Here is a 13,306-nt window from a genome sequence, read left to right as displayed (position 1 = left end):
TCCCACTTTCCATTTTCTTTTTGGGATATGTACTGACATAGAGACAGAGCGAGTGAGTGAGCAAGGGCTGGGGATTGTTAAACCCTTCCTCTTTTTGTGTTGCTCACCAAGCTGCAGCTGGACTGGCCTAAGACTGAAGCTGATTGAAATAGCTCTCAGCTTCCCTTCTCATCAGCACAAGATAGGATGGAATGAGAAGTACTGTCAGTTGGAGTTTGCTCTGCATAAGAGATGGATGCACTTCCAGGGTGGGGCTGTAGCAGAGTCCTATGAGGAGAGTTCCTGTGACTGGGCCTAGATCTAATCAGAGTTTAGGTGGTATCTTTGTTGGTGGTATCTGCTCTGGAGAGATTAGATCAACACACCCTTAAGGCCCAGCAGTTGTCGATTTCTGTCAGGAGTCTGGATCTCAGGAGTCTCCCAAGAATTCTGCTCATGGGGCAGGGAAGTCAACTCTCCACATACTCTGCTGTCCAGGAACTCAGTCTCCCTGAGTTGAGTCCTTGAGTGTGTTCACACCCACCTGCTCAAATTCCTGCCCCACTCCAGCTGGTTGCATAAGCCTCCAGACTCAGGAAAAGCAAGTTGGACTCCTCTTCACTTTTCTGATTTGAATCCCCCTGGGTACAATCTTCTCTGGCCTGTTTCACTCTTGTTCTGAAAGGCATATTCTAGGTCACAATTTAGGCACTTGTCAGTGATCTTCTGACTCCACAGCAGTAGCTGCAGTGTGGCCTCCTCAAGGCTCCCTGCTCAGCTCTCCACTGCCGATTGAGAAACGCAGCACTTTTCAGAGATTCATCTGCGAAGGGTGAGGCTCCCAGGCCCAGGACGTAGGGCCGGACCCCTGGGAACTTTGCAGAGGAAGGCAGCCCAGCCCAGGTGGTAGCAGTAAATTGAGGGGAACCTCTAGGAGGGAACTGACCAGCGAGACCTCCCCACCAGGTGAGTCTTCCCTGCCGGGTGAGGTTTCCCCACAAGGACGGTAACACCAGAGACACATGCCCAAACAGGCCTTGCCTCAGCCCGCAGCCTAGTTCCCCTTTGGATGTCCATTGGTCAACAAGTGGAGGCACCTCTGCCCACTAGCAGGGAATATACCCCACCTGAAGGCCACCACTCCTAGAGAGGCAGCTTCCTTGTGGAGCACCGCATTATCAACTTCCTCCAAGACTTCAACCTACTGAAGGCTAAGGGGGGATATATATATAGAAATCTTCAAGGACATTGTAAGTCAATACAGGAAATCTGCAATATCTCAGCAGTCCACTGATACCTGAACAATATGAGAAAACAAGGAAAGAAAATGCTGCAAACAAATCTAGATGTTACATCAATAAAACCTAATGACAGCATGGCAGAAGAAATGACAGAAAAGGAGTTCAGAATGTACATAATTAAAATGATCAGAGAAGCAAACGATGAGATGAAAGAGCAAATGCAGGCATTGAATGATCACACCAATCGACAGTTAAAAGAGCAAATACAGGAAGCAAAAGATCATTTCAATAAAGAGTTAGAGATATTGAAAAAAAACCAAACAGAAATTCTTGACATGAAGGAAACAATAAACCAAATTAAGAACTCCATAGAAAGCATATCCAGTAGGATAGAACACCTGGAAGACAACCTCAGATATTGAAGACAAAATATTTAACCTTGAAAACAAAGTTGAACAAACAGAGAAGATGGTAAGAAATCATGAACAGAATCTACAAGAACTATGGGATATCATGAAAAGGCCAAATTTAAGAATTATTGGGATTGAGGAAGGCCTAGAGAAACAAACCAAAGGAATGAACAATCTATTCAATGAAATAATATCAGAAAATTTCCCAAATCTGAAGAATGAAATGGAAAATCAAGTTCAAGAGGCTTATAGGACTCCAAATACACAAAATTACAACAGGCCCACACCAAGGCACATTATAATGAAAATACCTAACATACAAAATAAAGACAGAATTTTAAAGGCCGTGAGAGAAAAGAACCAAATTACATTCAGGGGGAAACCAATACGGATATCAGCAGATTTTTCAATCCAGACCCTAAAAGCTAGAAGGGCCTGGAACAACATTTTTCAAGCCCTGAAAGAAAATGGATGCCAACCAAGAATCTTATACCCAGCAAAACTTACCTTCAAATTTGACGATGAAATAAAATCCTTCCATGATAAACAAAAGCTAAAAGAATTTACAAAAAGAAAGCCAGCATTACAGAACATTCTCAGCAAAATATTCCATGAGGAAGAGATGAAAAACAAAGAAGCAAACCAGCAAAGGAAGGAATTATCCTAAAGGAATTGTCAAATAAAGGAGGAAACAAGTTATGTCAAACAAATAAATAAATAAAATTTAAAAAATGAACCAAATGACCGGGAAACCAAATCATATCTCAATAATAACCCTGAATGTTAATGGCCTGAATCCATCAATCAAAAGACATAGACTGGCAGATTGGATTAAAAAGAAGGATCCAACAATATGTTGCCTGCAAGAGACTCACCTCATAGAAAAAGATACCCATAGACTAAAGGTGAAAGGATGGGGAAAAACATACCATGCACATGGACTCAGCAAAAAAGCTGGAGTATCCATCCTCATTTCAGATAATGTGGACTTCAAGCCAAAGTTAGTCAGAAGGGATAAAGAAGGTCATTTCATACTGCTTAAGGGAAGCATAAATCAGCAAGACATAACAATCATAAACATCTATGCCCCCGACAGTGGCTCATCCATGTATGTCAAACAAATCCTTCTCAATTTCAGAAACCAAATAGACCATAACACAATAATACTAGGTGATTTTAACACGCCTCTCTCACCACTCAACAGATCTTCCAGACAAAAATTGAACAAAGAAGCCATAGATCTCAATAACACAATCAATAATTTAGACTTAACAGACATTTATAGCATATACCATCCAACCAAGAGCGAATACACTTTCTTCTCAGCAGCACATGGATCCTTCTCTAAAATAGACCATATATTATGCCACAAAGCTAATGTTAGCAAATACAAGAAGATAGAGAAACTACCATGTATTCTATCAGATCAAAATGGTTTGAAGTTAGAAATAAATGAAAGAGTAAAACACAGAAACTATTCCAACATCTGGAGATTAAACAATATGCTATTACATGATGAATGGATAACAGAAGATATTAGGAAGGAAATTAAAAAATTCTTACAGGTAAATGAGAACCAAGAAACATCATATCAAAATCTCTGGGACACCATGAAAGCAGTACTTCGAGGGAAATTTATTTCATGGAGCTCATTTAATAAAAGAAGTAAAACTCAACAAATAAACGACCTAACACTACAGCTCAAAGCCCTAGGAAAAAGAAGAACAGACCAGCACCAAAAGTAGTAGAAGACAGGAAATAGTTAAACTCAGAGCTGAAATCAATGAAATTGAAACAAAAGAAACAATACAAAAAATTGACAAAATAAATAGTTGGTTCTTCGAAAAAATAAACAAAATTGATAAACCTTTAGCCACACTAACAAAGAGAAGACGAGAGAAAACCCAAATCACTAAAATTCGGAATGAACAAGGAAATATCACAACAGACAGGATTGAAATACAAAACATAATTAGAAGCTATTTTGAAAATCTATACTCCAACAAAATAGAAAATTTCGAAGACATCAACAGGTTTCTAGAGACATCTGAATTGCCTAAACTGAACGAGGAGGACATACACAATTTAAATAGACCAATTTCAAGTACTGAAATAGAAGAAGTCATCAAAAGCCTACCAACAAAGAAAAGTCCGGGACCAGATGGGTTCTCAGCCGAGTTCTACAAAACCTTTAAAGAAGAGTTCATTCCAATACTTCTCAAAGTATTCCATAAAATAGAAGAGGAGGGAACCCTCCCAAACTCATTCTATGAAGCCAATATCACACTGATACCTAAACCAGACAGAGACTCATCAAGGAAACAAAATTTCAGACCAATATCCTTAATGAATATTGACGCAAAAATTCTCAACAAAATTTTAGCAAATCGCATACAAAAACATATTAAAAAGATAGTGCACCATGATCAAGTGGGTTTCATCCCAGGAATGCAAGGTTGCTTCAACATCAGGAAATCAATAAACGTAATTCACCATATCAATAGAGTTAAAGTCAAGAATCACATGATTATTTCAATAGATGCAGAAAAAGCATTTGATAAAATACAGCACCCCTTCATGCTCAAAACACTAGAAAAAATAGGGATAGTGGGAACATTCCTTAACATTGTTAAGGCCATTTATGCTAAGCCCATGGCTAATATCATTCTAAATGGTGAAAAACTGAAAGCATTCCCCCTAAAAACTGGAACAAGGCAGGGATGCCCTCTTTCACCACTTCTATTCAACATCGTTCTTGAGACTCTAGCCAGAGCAATTAGACAAACCAAAGAAATTAAAGGGATACGAATTGGAAAAGAAGAACTCAAACTATCCCTGTTCGCTGATGACATGATTATATATTTAGAGGAACCTGGAAATTCCACCAGAAAACTCTTAGAACTCATAAGTGAATTCAGTAAAGTAGCAGGTTACAAGATCAATGCTCATAAATCCAATGTATTTTTATACATAAGTGATGAATCTTCAGAAAGAGAAATTAGGAAAACTACCCCATTCACAATAACCTCAAAAAAAATAAAATACTTGGGAATCAATCTCACAAAAGAGGTGAAAGACCTCTACAGTGAGAACTATACAACACTAAAGAAAGAAATTAAAGAACACCTTAGAAGATGGAAAGATCTTCCATGTTCTTGGATAGGAAGAATTAATATTGTGAAAATGGCCATACTACCTAAAGTGCTATACAAATTCAATGCAATTCCAATTAAAATCCCAATGATGTACCTTACAGAAATAGAGCAAGCAATCATGAAATTCATCTGGAAGAATAAGAAACCCAGAATAGCTAAAGCAATCCTTAGCAGGAAGAGTGAAACAGGGGGTATTGCAATACCAGATCTTCAACTCTACTACAAAGCAATAGTAACAAAAACAGCATGGTATTGGTACCAAAATAGAAAGGTAGATCAATGGTACAGAATAGAGGACACAGACACAAACCCAAATAAATACAATTTTCTCATACTAGACAAAGGGGCCAAAAATATGCAATGGAAAAAAGACAGCCTCTTCAACAAATGGTGCTGGGAGAATTGGAAATCCATATGCAACAGAATGAAACTAAACCCATATCTCTCACCATGCACAAAACTCAACTCAAAATGGATTAAGGACCTTGGAATCAGACCAGAGACCCTGCAGATTATAGAAGAAAAAGTAGGTCCAGATCTTCAACATGTCGGCTTAGGACCAGACTTCCTTAACAGGACTCCCATAGCACAAGAAATAAAAGCAAGAATCAATAACTGTGATAGATTCAAACTAAAAAGCTTTCTCTCAGCAAAGGAAACTATCAGCAATGCGAAGAAAGAGCCTACAGAGTGGGAGAAAATCTTTGCCAATCATACTTCAGATAGAGCACTAATCTCCAGAATCTATAAATAACTCAAAAAACTCTACTCCAAGAAGTCAAATAATCCAGTCGACTAATGGGCTAAGGAAATGAATAGACACTTCACAGAAGAAGATCTACAAGCAATCAACAAACATATGGAAAAATGTTCAACATCTCTAGTTATAAGAGAAATACAAATCAAAACCACCCTAAGATTCCATCTCACCCCAATTAGAATGGCGATTATCAAGAATACAAGCAACAACAGGTGTTGGCGAGAATGTGCGGAGAAAGGTACACTCATACATTGATGGTGGGGCTGCAAATTAGTGCAGCCACTCTGGAAAGCAGTGTGGAGATTCCTTAGAAAACTTGGAATGGAACCACCGTTTGACCCAGCTATCCCACTCCTTGGCCTATACCCAAAGGACTTAAAATCAGCATACTACAGAGATACAGCCACATCAATGTTCATAGCTGCTCAATTCACAATAGCCAGACTGTGGAACCAACCTAGATGCCCTTCAGTTGATGAGTGGATAAAGAAACTGTGGTATATATATACAATGGAATATTACTCAGCCATAAAGAATGATAAAATTATGGCATTTGCAGGCAAATGGATGAAATTGGAGAATATCATGCTAAGTGAGATAAGCCAATCTCAAAAAGCCAAAGGACGAATGATATCGCTAATAAGTGGATGATGACACATGATGCAGGGGAGGGAAGGGTTAGTGTTAGGGTTAGAGTTAGGGCTAGGGAGGGGGGCAAGTATGGAGGGAGGAAGCACTGTATAGAGGGAAAAGAGGGGTGGGGGGGTGGGGGGAAGGGAAAAAATGACAGAATGAATCAAACAACATTGCTGTATGTAAATTTATGATTACACAAATGGTATGCCTTTACACCATGTACAAACAGAGAAACAACATGTATTCCATTTGTTTACAATAAAATTTAAAAAAATTAAAAAAAAAAGACCCTATCTCAAAAAATAAAAAGGGTTGGGAATGTGGTTGAGCAACCTTGGGTTCAATTCCCCGTACAAAAAAAAAAAAAAAAAAAAAAAAAAAAAGAAAGAACAATTTGCCAGTGCATCATTTTCTACTTAAAACATGATTCCAAGTTATTACTGAGCAAAAGCAGTTGAAAGTAGACATCTAAAAATGATGTGTTTGGTTTGCATTCTGGAATGTATCTCAATTTCTATTTTCCAAATAGGTTAATCTCAGGCCTGATGGCACTAACCTAACCTTCCCAATGAGATTCAACCACAGTTTGAATCGAATGCTTGGCAAATATGTTCTTAATACATTTTAATATTTATTGAAGCAGCCAAATAGCTGCATCATTCTAGGATTTGAACAAAAAGTTCAGGGTCATCAAAAGTGTTTTCTCTGCAGTGTTCACTAGCATGTTTGAAAATGTGCAAAACAAGGAAGATAGGATGCTCTAGACTTTTTCCAGAACAAATCAAAACAAGGTTTCTACTGGAAACCCAATGACTGAAAATATGAATTTTCATGTTCTGTCACAAAGCTGAATTAGTCTTGGACAAATATTGCCTGAAAGAATCTTCTGAACAAGCTAAATTTTACACCTTCTATAAGTTCATGCCTAATATAATATTTCTTTTCAGCAAAGGAAAAATAAGATGATTCAGTTCATGAGTAGATAGAAAAGTGAATTGGAGTTTGGCATTCATGTGGATCATAAAGAGAGTCCTAAAATTAATGTGTGGTGAGGGACTGGCCTTTATGACAACACATAAGGAAATGCACCAATGAGAAATTTGCTCAAAGGATAAACTATTTTTTTCTGCCTACTGTCCGTCTGGCAGTCACCTTGAAATGAATATTCATCAAGGGAATCAAATAAAAGCATTTTAAGTCTACTAAAGGAATGTGTTTAAATATACCTAATGAAAAAAATATAATAGATGATGGGATGGACTGGATTTTATAAATTATAAAATCAATCACATTCTTCAAAAAGAGTGGGTTTGGAGATGTTTTTGACATATAATAGTTCTTCTTAAGTCAAGATGTGAAGTCAGTGAAATGGAATCTCTGCACTACTTCTGGAGAACCTTAGCCCATCAACCCATCCGTCTGCTTGCCGGGGTCCAGCCCTAGCAGGAGTCCATGGGTTCCACACTAGTTAACGGGGCGCGGGAGACAGCATCGGCGATGGATGGAGAATGAAAGACACAGACTCTAGTTCTGGTGCAATCAATCCCACTTTATTCTGGGGAAAGCTGGGTTTATATACATTTTTCTTCAGGCTTTGATGACAGGCTTGTGATTAATAAAATCAAAGAAGTTTCCAAAGCATAGGCAGGAATTTTCTTAACAAGGAACTGAAAGATTATGAGAAAACAGTAACCTTACAGATCATCCTTACCTAATCACAATTGTTTTAAGCATATCTAACTATGTCAATGAGCTAATAAAATGTTTATTTCCTTAATATCTAAACTCTATGTGACCTAAGACTATTATTATTCTCGCGGTTAAAGCGATAGACAAGTAATCTCACGTGACCATTTCTACTAGGTCCATCTGGTTAATATCTAAATTGCTGAGTTAAGTCTACAGGAGGGCAGTGGTCCCAATGGTTATTGTGTACCAACATTTATTAGGGGTGACATATTCTTTGTAGGAAGGAAGGAATGTTGTGAAACCTTATTCTCTTAACTCACCACCACACATAAACAAAACCATCATCTGGATTAAACCACCCTGTAGGAGACGGGGAGATCTATATCTACCTTCTCGAAGGGCTTGCCATAGATAAAATAAGCTAGTCCATATCTAGTAGCTACTGTGAGAGGTGCTTTGTGCTTAGAACTTGGGGAAACATTGTCATCTATAAGTTTCTGTGCCCCAACAGGTTCTGACTGTGCCAGTAAATGCAGTGTTTGATTTTTTAACATAATAAAAACATTCTTCTGTAGTGAGGTTAACATCACAGGGTTTCAACATGTGTTTTGTCTCCATGATGTTTTTCTGGAAATTTGTAGAATTATTCCCATCACCTCTAGCAAGATCCTCAGACTGAAGTGAGTAATATATTATTAGGAAAACTCCACAGAATAACATCCAAGCTAGGGAGGCATACATCTGGCATGCAATCCTTTCAGGATGAGTCTTTGCAATCATCCTTCAGTGGAACTCTCTGAAGCACTGCAAGGAGAGCCAGGCGCCCCCGCACATCAACCCATCTATCTGCAAACCTTCGTGCCTGGCAAGTTGCTGGGAGCAAGAGCTGGATGTTGATTAAATGTTTTATGCATACACCCTTCCATGTCTGCTGGAGGGCAGTGTCCTCGCCTGTACTGCCTGTGGTTTGGATACAGTTTGATGTTGTCCCCCCTGGTTTCATGTGTTGGAAGCCAGTTCCCTAGTGTGTTGACATTAAGAGGTGGTGGGACCTTTAAGAGGTGGGATCTAGTAGGAGACCTTTAGGTCCCTGGGATTGCTGCCCCACACATCAGCCCATCCATCTGCAAACCTTCGTGAGTTGGTTTCGTGAGAAATAGGGGTGCAAAACTAGATGATCACTAAGGTGGAACAAGGGGACTAAGAGTCCTCATGTAAAGCCTTTCCATATCAGGGAGAGAGACGGAAAAGGAAGGAGGGAAGAAAAAAGGAGAAATAATTGAGATATGGCCTCTAGACCTAGTTAAAACCATTTTCCTCCTCCTTGATATTGAGGCTACAGAGCCAGTAAATTCCCCTTTCTACTTAAGCTATTTCAAATTGGTTTCCTTTCACTTGTAACTGGGTCTTTACTAATAAATATGCCTCTCAATTCAGGACAGACAGCTCTGAAACTGAAAATGGCTGATATTTCAAGTCTCTCTCTCTGACATGTGCATAATGAATATTCAATAAGAACAAAAATTGCTGTTTAAACATGTGCCAATATGCACAGTTGCGACTTGAATATTTGGGAGTTTTTATGTAAAAAAAGAGAACTATTTCTAGACGAATAATAAGAATACCTGTTAGGATAGCAGGCTCTTTTTTTCTGGGTGATCTTTTAAAAGCAAAAAGCAATGCTTCTCCCACCAAAAGCACAGACAACAAAAGAAAAAGTAGACAAATTGGACTTCACCAAAATTAAAAACCTTTGTGCATCAAAGAACACTATACAGAAAGTGAAAAACCAACAGAATTGGAGAAAATATTTGCAAATCATGTAAGTAATAAGGGGTGAATATTTAGGCTATATAAAGGAATACTCATGGCTTAACAATGACAACAAAACTACCTGATAAGAAAACAGGCACAGGATTCATGTAGGCAGTTATCTGAGCAGATGAATAGATGGCCAATAAGCTCATGAAGAGATGCTCCAAATTATGAATTATTAGGTAAATGCAAATGCAAGCCACAATCAGATACTACTGTACTCCCTAGATTGGCAATCATAAACAACGTGACAAACCCAAAAATCAAACAGTAAATACCAAGTATGGATGAGGAGTTGGAACCCTGTGTATTGTTGCTGAGGATGTAAAACAATGCAGCCATTATGGAAAACAATACGGTGGTTCTTCAAAAAGTGAAACAAAATTACCATATGACCCAGAAATTCTATGGCTAGGATATACCCCAAAGAGTTGAAAGCAGGGACTCAAAAAGACTCTGTACATCAGTATTTATGGCCACATTATTCACAATACCTAAGAGATGGAAGCCACCTGAGTATCCATCTTTAGAAGAATGGATACACAAATGTAATGTACATATACAATGGAATATTATTCAGCCTTAAAAAGGAATGAAATTCTGATACATGCTACAATATAAGTGAAACTTAAGGGTATCATACTAAGCAAAATAAGTCAGAGAACAAATAGACAAATACTTCATGATTGTATTTATGCGAGGTAAACAGAATAGTCCAAGTTATGGAGACAAAAGGTAGAACGGAGGTTACCAGGCCCTCAGGGGAGGAGAAATTGTGTTTTAATGGATACAGTTTGGGATATTGAAAATGTTCTGGAGATGGATGGTGATGGTGTTTTTACAACAGTGTGAATGTACTTAACACCAATGAATTTACACTTGAAATGTCTAAAATGGTAAATTTAATGTTATGTATTTTTTTACCACTCTCACCCAAATAACAATGTTTCTCAAGGAAAAGCTATAGAAACAGAAGGCAAATTAGTGCTTGCCTAGCTGGGGTGGGAATGGGGATTAACAATTAATGGGCAGGAGGATCTATCTTATGGGGTGGATGAAAAAATCCTAAAACTGATTTATGTTAATGATCACACAGCTGGATATGATATGCAAAATATGCTTCGATTAAGTTGTAAAACACCCCAGCAGTATACCTAGAAATATTTCTCAGAGGACTCCTATAATGTGCTAATGGGAGTTCCTCAAAAGAGGAGCTGTGTGGTCCAGTGTGTTTGGGAAACACTGTCCATCTTCCACAGGGAGATTGACCAGCCACACGAGAACATCTAAGTCTGAAAAGACAGGGGTCAAGAAAGGTGCTCATTCTAACCTTCCACCTGTTCCCCCAGTGCATTAAGAGGCATCCTTCCCTCCTCCACAAAGTTGAGCCTTAGATCCCTCTGAACTCAGGTTCCGCAGAACATGCTTTCGTGAATGCTAATTGGAAGTTTGGTAGGAATCACTTCAGTGGGCAGGCAGCTGCGTAGGATCGTGTAAGTCATCTGTCTGGATCTTGAAGGTGTTTGCTTGCCATTGCCATCCACATCACCAGAGGGGATTATTCAACTCAGCAAGTGCAAAGAAGGCCTGAATGCCACACCAGATGGTGTTTGTCTACACCATCAGAGCCAGGGTTACCTGGAAGGAGGGTGAGTCACTCTGACCCCTCCACAGGGAGTTGTGGAAAACTGGACAGTGACTTAGCCCTGGGCACCCCCAGGCACTGCCTGGCTCCACCACTCATTTCTCTTTTAGTTACATTAAAGCTCTTATTAGGAAAAGACGACTTTTCTTGATAGACTGCTTGGTCCAAGGTAAAGTCCTAGATAACGACTTCTAAAGGGTCTTGCAAAGCATTTTCAAATTCCTACTGAACGCCAGCCGCCACCCTAGGTATGTTCCTGTCCTCTCATTTAATTCTCTCTTGTGAGATGTAATATTTTGCTCCCTTGAAGGTGGGGAATGTGAGACCCTGAGGCGAAGTAAGCAATGAGCTTGTCACCTTGGGTCGCACAGCAAAGCAACACAAGTTCAAATCTGGGTTTGGTCTTCCCACAGCCTCTGTTCTCTCTATGACACCACACATTGAAAATCTGGTGAAGTGCAGCCCACGAAATTACAGCCAGAGGAAAATGAGGCGCCAAAGGTGGTATCCACAGGCACCACTTGGCAGAACCTCCCAGGTAATGATGTGTGGATTACATTGATGCCCACAGCTCCACTGCAGACTGTGACCAGGGGTCAGTAGCTCGAGACACAAAGGCAAGGACGCGGGCAGAGCACAGAAGACTGCAGCTGGTGGCCTGTGAGCCAGGGCAAGTCTCCACAGTGAGCTGGGGAGAGGTTGAGGCAACTACTGCTCTTATCTCTAGGGCTCAGCAACTCAGAAGGCTGTAATTCACAGAAGAGTCCAGAATGCCTGAATGGAAGGCAGCACAGACTGATGTCAGCATGTCATGTACCCAGGCCGGCAGTGCTTCAGCCAGGCCTGAGCAGGGTGGGGCTCCCTGCTCTGTTCCCCAGCCAGTCCGGCTCCCCTGTAGCTCTATTGAGGCACTGTCTGCTGTCCCTCAGGAGGCCACGTTCAAGGAGATCTTAGAAACCTGAGAGACATTCTTCTTCCTATCTCCAGTTGGTGGAGGTGGCTGGGCTGGGAACCTTGCTGTGGCTCCTGCACAGTCATGGACCTGTGCTGGGAGAGGGTCCCTGGGAATGTTCCCAGAGGATCGTGCCATCATCATTGTCTTGTGACCCTCCAAAAATAGTAGAGCCACTAACACTCCCATGAGCTACTCAGTTAAACAGAAACAGCTCTGCAGTGGGTGTCCTGGCTCCCTGTTGTTGGAACAGACATTGAGAACGCACAGAGATCAAGCAACGTGGCTGAGCCTCAGAGCTGAGTGTGCAGCTGACTCGCCTCCCTGTGCAAAACCTGGACTCTGACCCCTCCCAGAGTGGGCGGGGGAGGCCCGGAGCAATAGCATGGGCCCCATGTTGGCTGGAGATCCAAGTGTGGAGGTGAGCAGTCAGTTCTCCCTGTCTTGAGACCTCTCTACCTGGCTTTCTCCTGCTGTGCTGGCCTACACCTTGACACAGGACTGCTTGCCCAGCACGAGATCTAGCCATTCCTTGTTGGCTTACCAGGTCCTGTGGGTGAAGCCTCTTCTTCCATATCTTGTCTGTCTGAAACCCACATACAGTGCCTGGCACATGGTACAGCCATCCCTCAGTATTCACAGCCAACTTTCCTTACAGCAAAAGTAATACATGTCTATTTTTAAAAATATAGGTATAAAGAAAAAAATGTTGCCTATTACACTTGAGCAATGATTAAGGCTAACTTTGGCTTTATTCTCTCGTGTTATTTTTTTGTAAGTATTTTTATATAGTTGAAAAAATGTGCTCACATTTTGTTTTATTTTTTTTCAAGCTATGTACAGAGTGAACCTTTGCTTATAATATGAAGTACTCTTCAAAACCACGATTTTTAAGGTCTGTCTATAATTCACTATTATCAGTAATCTCCTGGGTTGTTTTATGTTTGGTTCGTTTTCCTTTTTACACTATTATGGAAATTTATTTAATGAACATTCTTGTAATAAAATTTACATGCACATTTAA

The sequence above is a fragment of the Sciurus vulgaris genome, assembly GCF_902686455.1.
Source record: "Sciurus vulgaris genome assembly, chromosome: 13".
NCBI lineage: Eukaryota > Metazoa > Chordata > Mammalia > Rodentia > Sciuridae > Sciurus > Sciurus vulgaris.
This window is presented reverse-complemented; position numbering follows the sequence as displayed.